We start from the raw sequence: 8,668 nt of genomic DNA on the forward strand, positions 1-8,668 counted from the left end.
AGCAGTAAAGAGATAATGCTTTTTGAGTAGGAGAGTGATGTGGTCAGAGCTTATGCCTCCACGGGATTGCAAGCACATAGAGGGCAGGTATTGCATGTCCTTCACTCACTAAATCAGTATCCCACTGAACCAGAAAGCTACTCTGTGTCAAAAAAGCACAGGTATTTTATAATATTGATACTCCCCTGATTGTACTACATGAATGTACTACATGAATGTACTACTATGAATAATGGAACGTTACTATCTCAGAAGAATCCAAAATCCAGGGAACTAAAAGGCAGTGGAGGGACATATGGTGGATGTAAGTAGACTATAGAATTTTACCAATGATAATCTGCTCAGGAAAAGTAGGATGAAAGACATCATTGAGGACATATCTGAATGAAAGGTTAGTATCTTATGTAGTAAGGCAGCATGGCCTAGTGGATAGAACACCAAACTTGAAAATCTGAGATTGGATAAGATACATATATGGTGACTAGCACAGTGGCTGTCTCTGACTCCATCAAACAGCTTGTGAATAGAAGCAAAGGAAGCAGGCAATGGTAATAAAGAACCTAGTGTTAGGGTCTGGCATGCTGTGATCAATTCTAGAACAAGGAGACAAGAGATTCAAGAGTGAGAAATGGTGCAGAATTGATTTTGTTCACCAAGGGGTTGAGATTAGGAAGGGAAAAGAGTGAAGCCAATGCAAGGGTAATAGCCCAGTGTAAAACTCATAGGTGGGGAGACTGGAAATCATGGTGAGGCTAAATAACAGGGTTGGGATCTTAAAACAGAAGGAAACATGGGATGGTAAGAGGTTATAATTATACAAAGGAATTTTGGAATTCATGAATGTGGAAGTGGATCACTTGTTGGTTATTCTAAAATCAGGATTATGATTATTTGGGTATAGATGATATGGAGTGGAAAAGCAGGTCACGAGAACTGAGTAGACTGAGGAACCGGGAAGTTAGGATACTTAAAAGAAAATCAGTATGTATGTTGAAGTACTCTCATGAGGGCAGCAGTTAGGGTGGAGAGAGGCTAAAATCCAGGCATTGAACTAATTGAGGAAGGAATGAGAATTTTCTTCGGAGAGTCAGTAGATCTACTAGGATCTGGAAATGATGATAAATTCAGATGGCATGTATTTCAAAGGAGGAAGAGGCACCTGAGTGATGATGGTAGAAGAAGAGTCTAGATGTGGCAATGGAAAGTAAGTAGCATTTCCACCTCCCCTGCTAGCCCTTGGGCAGATGTGAGAAAAAGTGCAGCTAGGACTGGAAAGGGTCCTGAGGAAAATAATATCTTCAGGAGAGAGCCAGGTCTTAGTGAGTGCCAGAAGAAAGAAGGAGTGAGAAAGTCTAAGATGAAAAGGCACTTGTTAACTATGGATCAGAGATTCCAGAGAACACAGTGGAACAAGCAAGCAGATCTGAAATGGGAGATTGGGGAAGGGAGGGTTGAGGTGGGTGGGAATAAAGGAGTGGACAGCTGGGGTTGGGGCTTGGGGTTTGGCGTTGCCATTGGCAACTGAGGGTTCAGGATCACTGGAATGAGAAAGAGTATAAGGATATGAGAAACCTTTGAGGAATGAGTTTAGGCAGAGTGTTAGTGGAAGGGAAGAAGTTGTTTGAGGTGGGCAAATGATCACACTGTTCCAGGTTATGAGGAGTAGGCTTATGCTCAGACAATGCCTTGTGATTGTCTTATTGCACTACCGTGACTCCCCTATATTAGAAGAGCAGATCTGTAACTCGTGGTCAGATTTCTTAGGCATTACCCATGGAAAAAACCTGATCATGATGCTTAATCTTACGCAAGACAGATGCGGAGGAGAAAGCAATTTAATAATCGACATTGACAAATATAACTGCCAAGTGACCTGGATGTTGTGTTCAATACAATTCTGTTCAACAAATATTTGTTAAGTGCCAAGTGCTAGGGATACAAAGGTGAAAAATGGCACTGTCCTGATCTCTAGAAGTTTATAATCTGACGAAGGAAGAGATGCATGCAAAAAATGTACAAAATTATTACACAAGTAACTTTACTATTCATTAAAAAGTGATTAAATGTATAGCACTTAGCACAATGCCTGGAATATATATTAGTCACTTAATAAATGTTTATTGATTGATTGCTTGATAAATTTAGAGAGGTCAAAGTGGGTTAATAGTTCAGGTGGGAAGGATCATTTACTATAATAATAATATTCAATTCAATGTAATAATTTTGTTGTTGTTCAGTAATGTCATTTGTGACCAACTCTGTGACCTAATTTGGGGTTTTCTTGGCAGGGATACTGGAGAGGTTTGGCATTTCCTTCTCTAATTCATTTTACAGATGAGGAAACTGAAGCAAACACAGTCAAGTGACTTGCCTAGGGTCATACAGCTAGTAAGTATCTGATGTAATGCTATTCAATTGCAAAAGTTATTTTATCTACCTATGTAATAGCCTGCAACACTTTAAATGTAAAAGAATAATGGCCAAGTAGCAGTGGTCCCAGGACTATTTCTCCCTGAATGTCATTGAAAAAGATGAGAAGAAGGACATATTAACAATCACATTTGAAATAAGGATAAGAACTAGATGCATGCTTTTTTTAGTAGAGGGAAATCTCCACTCCAATAGTTCAGGACAGCCCCTTCTCTGCAACTTGTAGCATAATGATTATACCAAAAAGATGATGATGATGATGATGATGATGATGATGATGACTCAGAAGAGTTTGTATTTTATTTTAAACCTAATAGGGAGTGAACTTCTTGAGCAGGGGAATAACATGGCCAAACCTATTATTTAAGAATATGACTTTGACAGTATTGTAGAGGATGAATTAGAGAGGACAGTCAAGGGGAATAATTAGGAAGCTATTACCATAATCCAGGTAAGAGACTATGAAGGTCTGACCTAGAGTGGTGGCTGTGTGAATATAAAGAAAGGGAAGAATATGAGAGATGTTGGCCATTGATTAATGTGTAGAGTTAGGGAGAAGGAAGAGTTGAGAATAGATCAGAGTTGCAAACCTGGGTGGTTAGAGGGCCACCCACTGGTGGGTGGTGTCCTTAACAAAAATAGAAGTTTGTGTAAAGGGTAAGTGTGTAGAAGAAGATAATGAACTGTGTTTTGGACATGCTGAATTTGAGATGTCTATGGGGTATCAAGAGGGTGGTGTCGGTAGGTAGTTGGTGATAAGGGATCAGAACTCAAGAGAAGGATAGGGATGGATAATTAGATTTGGGAGTCATCTACATTGTGATGATAACTGAACCTATGGGAGGGGTGTGTGTGTGTGTGTGTGTGTGTGTGTGTGTGTGAGAGAGAGAGAGAGAGAGAGAGAGAGAGAGAGAGAGAGAGAGAGAGGGAGAGGGAGAGAGAGAGAGAGAGAGAGGAAATAAGGCTTAGGACAGAGCACTGAGTGCAACAGGGCTTTGATGTATACCTAAATCACCTAACATTGAAGACCCCTTCACAGCAGCACCAGGGCCCTCCCTGCTCTTTGGAGAAGATATTCTGTTCCTCTACAACCTGGGTGGGAATAGTTTCTTTCCATTGGCTACAGAGCTTGAACAGGCTGTATTTTTAAAACTGCCAGACTATGATAGTCTCTCTTTCCAGTAGTCTAAGAAAAGTAAAGGTCATGTTCGCTCACAGCATGGGTACCATGAATTGAGATGAGTGAAGGGAAAGCTCACCTTCTCCCCCTTCCCTGTTAGGTCCCATGACCCCAAGAATCAGACTTGAGGTTTTGTCCTGTTTTGCTTGTCCTTTTTCAGTTCTAGGTACAAGTAGTAGAGTCTCTGGGCTAGGAGCTCAAGACTGAGTAACCTTGAAGGGCAAGATTCCAGGTTGGATGTTGCTGCCAGTCAAATAGGAAAGCCCTAAGAAGCCAGGGTGCCAGGGAAAAAGCCCTGTGATAGAGGGGGTTGTGACTTGGAATTTGGTGGGAACTATACTGTGAACTTAAGCTGTGAACCTAATCCTCCCCAGAGACTGAGGTGGTATAGGTGGGGATTATATCCCTATGTATTGGGAGGATGTTTAAATACCTGTTCTTGTAATATGTTTGAAGTATGTTTGAAATAAATAGACCTTTGAAAAAGCTAATCTGACTGTTAAGTGGTTAAATAGACCTGAGGTGCCAAGGACTCCTAAAATTTGGGGAATACTATCTGTAGGGGCTTGAGCAAATGGCAAAGAGACTAGACACTCTCAAATCCCCTTAAGGGTATGCGATAATTTTAATTTTTGGAATATATTGTTTGATTTTGTAGTGGCTCCAACATGGAGTCACTTGGGCTAAGTGGTTCGAATGCCCATAAGACACATAGGCAATAACAGACAGTTTTGTACTTTTCCACTGTTCTGACCCATTCTAACCATGTGCCAAGAAGTTAATGATCATAGATTCTGATTAGATAAGACTCCTAGCCACCTACATCAGCTTGTGAGTCACTACTTTCCTGCTGCCTCAGTCAACTCAGACTTTCACCTGATTTCTGATCCTGATAAGAAAACTCCCCCCTGCCCCAGCCTGCTGTCAGTAAATGATGCCAGGAATTTCCATATTGCATCTGGGTCTGAATAGGAATGCCCTCTCCCATATTTGGCATTGATTACCTCTTCTCAATCAAGCCCATTTTTAGGATATAAAGCTTCTTCCTCAGACCCCTACTCTGAAGATGTACTCCTGCCAAGATCTTTGTCACCATACACAGCTCTCTCCCCGTTGAGCTGAGTGAGGTTTTTTGTTTTTTTCATTTGTGGGGCTGAATCTCTCTCTGTACTGTCATACAGTGTGTATGTATGCTTGTTTTTTTTGCTTGCTTGCTATGCCACTTGATAATAAAGCTCATGTTTATATCAGCTTCCCAAGTACCAATTTCCTGTGAATACCTGAACCCAGTTCCTTGCTTTAACCCAAGCCATGAGGTCAAATAAAGCAGGGTACCAGAAAACTTTGAGGGGGTTAGAAATGTAACAAACCTGACCTTAAGGCAGTATGGGCAAGGTAGTCACTGTTACAAGGGTTACACCCACACTTAGGGAATGAAACATGGATAATGATCCATTAAGAGACTAAGAAGGAATGACCAGAAAGATAGGAGGAGAACCAGGATGCCACAGTGACATGATAACTGAGGAAAAGAGGAGAAATGGAGGATGGTGTGAAGATAGGTGAGGAGAACAGCAGTAGGTGCTCCAGTCTGACTATTAGATTGTAGAATATGCAAAGAGGAATATCATGAAATTGGATCAGAAAGGTAGGTATTGCCTAGATTCTGGAGAACTTTGAACACTGGGCTAAGAGCTTTGCATTTCTTTCTTTCTTTCTTTCTTTTTTTTAACAAATATTTATTTATTTATTTATTTATTTATTTTTGTTTGTCCTTCATTCTTTTTTTTTTTTTGATTTATCAATAATCACTTCCATATGCTTTTGAGCTTAAAATTTTTCTCCCCCTTCCTCCCCACCACCCTCCCCAAGACGGCGCACAATCTGATACAGGCTATACATTTACGTTCATATTAAACATATTTTCACATTAGTGATGTTGTAAGTAGAACTTAAAACCAATAGGAGGAACCGTCAGAAAGAGGAAACAAAACTCAACAGAAGAGAAAAAAAATAACAATTTGGCTTCCATAGTTCTTTCTTTGGGTGTGGATAGCATTTTCCATCACAAGGCCTCTGGAGATGTCTTAGATCCTTGTATTGCCAGGAAGGGTTAAGTTTATCAATATTAGTCATCACACAACGTGGCTGTTATTGTGTACAACATTCTCTTGGTTCTGCTCACTTCACTCAGCATCAGTCTTTCCAGGTTTTTCTGAAGTCAGCCTGTTCATCATTTCTTATAGCACAATAGTATTCCATCACATTCATATACCACAACTTGCTCAGCCATTCCCCAATTGATGGGCATCCCCTCAATTTCCAATTCTTTGCCACCACAAAAAGATCTACTATGAATATTTTTGTACACGTGAGTCCTTTTTCCATTTGTGTGATCTCTTTGGGATATAGCCCTAGAAGTGCTATTGCTGGGTCAAAGGGTATGCACATTTTTATAGCCCTTTGGGTATAGTTCCAAATTGCTCTCCAAAATGGTTGGGTCAGTTCACAACTCCACCAATAATGTATTAGTGTTCCAATTTTCCCACATCTTCTCCAACATTTATTGTTTTCCTGTTTTGTCATGTTGGCCGTTCTGATAGGTGTGATGTGGTACCTCAGAGTTGTTCTGATTTGCATTTCTCTAATCAATAGTGATTTAGAGCATTTTTTCATGTGACTATAGATGGCTTTAATTTCTTCATCTGAGAACTGTCTGTTCATATCCTTTGACCACTTATCAACTGGGGAATGGCTTGTATTCTTATAAATTTGACTTAATTCTCTATATATTTTAGAAACGAGGCCCTTATCAGACAGACTGGTTGTAAAAATTCTTTCCCAATTTTCTGCCTCCCTTCTAATCTTAGTTGCATTGGCTTTGTTTGTGTAAAAACTTTTCAATTTAATGTAATCAAAATTATCTATTTTGCTTTTCGTAATGTTCTCTATCTTCTGTTTGGTCATGAATTCTTCTGTTCTCCATAGATCTGACAGGTAAACTATTCCTTGCTCTCTCAGTTTGCTTATAGTATCAGCCTTTATATCTAAATCATGTACCCATTTTGACTTTATTTTGGTATATGGTGTGAGATTTTGGTAAGAGCTTTGCATTTCAATTGATGAGCAATTAAGAACCATCAAAGAGTTTGAACAGGAGAGCAATGTAACCAGAGTGATATATTAGTAAGATCTCTTTGGTGACTGTATGAAGGTTGGGCTAGAAAGGAGAGAGTAGAGGCAGGGAGACCAGTCAAGGAGGTTATTACAATGCACCAGACAGAGCAAATGAGGGAAGTGGTCAGGGTAGTGGAAATGAAGGGTAGAAACTTCATTATAATTAAACTTTGTGTCTTTCCTGGCACTAGGTACTTTGCATGTATAGGCTTTGTTGGGGGTCCAGGGGAAAAAGCACCAGATTTAGAGTCCTCCCAAGGCCTCCATGGGGGCTTAGCTACAGTGTATATTAGTTATGTGACCATGGGCAAGTTAACAGGCTCTTTGAGCCTTCCTTGGTTAAATAACACATTTCTACTACCTATTCCACAGGGTTGTTATAAAGAAGGTACAATATGAAATAACGTAAATTATAAAGTAGAATTAAAAGATGAATTACTGTTTTCATTGTGTTTATTGTTGTTCAATTGTGTCCGATTTTGTAACCCCATTTGGGATTTTCTTGGCAGAGATACTGGAGTGGTTTGCCATTTCCTTCTCAAGCTCATTTTACAGATAAGGAAATTGAGGCAAACAGGGTCAAGTGACTTGCCCAGGGTCACAAAGCTAGTAAGAATCTGAGGCCAGATTTGAACTCCGCATGATGAGTCTTCCTGACTCCAGCTCTGACATTCTATCCACTGTGCCACCAAGCTGCCCTTCATTATGTTTGCAAGGGATAAATCTAAGGACCTGTGGTAGTACATAGAGAGTTGGCTCGTGAGTCAGGACGACCTGGGCTCAAGTTCTCTCTCTGATTCATACTGGCTGTCAGATCCAGGGCAAGTCACTTAACCTTTCAATGACTCCAGGCGAGTCTCTTAAGACTAATAATAATAATAATAATAATTCTTCTTAGTATTTGAATATCACACTTTACATATTATATCATTTGATGCTTACAGTAACTCTGTGATGAGCAGGTACTGATATCATCCCCATTTTGCTGATGATCAAACTGAGGCTCAGGCTAGGTAACTTGCTAGTATCTGAGGCAGTAACCATACTCCAAGTTCGACTCCCAGTCCAGCGTTCTATCCGCTGCATCACTTAGCAGAAGTTGCTCATGTGCATTGCAAGAGAAAATTCTTCTTGTTATTGCTGCTGTTATTTACCAAGAACTCCCTATATCAGTGAAATCATAGGTTTGGACAAAAAAATCAGATTCGAGAAAATTTTCAGAGCTGTAATTTAAATGATTTGTGTTTAATTGAATTCAACAATCATTTATTAAGTGCCTTCTGTATGCACAGTATTATACTGACATAGATAAGACATAGACTCTGCCCTCATGCGGCTAACAGTCTAGCAGGACTTGTCAATTGATTGATGTAATGATGAACTAGGAGAATAATGTAACAGATCTGTACGTCTGGAGACTGACAGACTTTTCGCCAGTGAACTGCTTCTCCCAGAAGGCCTTAGAGGAAGAGAGTATGTATGCACATACTAAAAATGATTTCCTATGTGTGATGTCTGAGCGTCGATGGACAAACTTTTTGGTTTGTTAAGTTTTAAGTTTAAATTTTAAGGTGAAAATGAGAGGATGGAAAGAAAGTTAGCTTTGTAGCCTGAGGACCTCAGTTTATTGTCGCTGCTGCTTACTATGCGTTTCACTTTGAGTTAGTCACTTAACTATCTGGAGCCTGTTTCCTTATTTGTAAAACAAGAGGATTGGTTTAGATGGCCTCTGAAGTCCCTTAGACCTCTAAATCAGAACCAGAGAAGGAGCAGTGGGCAGGGTGCTGGTGGGTAGAAAATATCCCAGGGCAGGAAGATGCTGACTATAAGTGGTTGTTCCTACTTTTGAGTGAGCTGTTCAAAGGAGAAGTGGTTACTTTT

The sequence above is a fragment of the Vombatus ursinus genome, unplaced genomic scaffold (genome assembly GCF_900497805.2).
Source record: "Vombatus ursinus unplaced genomic scaffold, bare-nosed wombat genome assembly UNPS02000577.1, whole genome shotgun sequence".
Lineage (NCBI taxonomy): Eukaryota > Metazoa > Chordata > Mammalia > Diprotodontia > Vombatidae > Vombatus > Vombatus ursinus.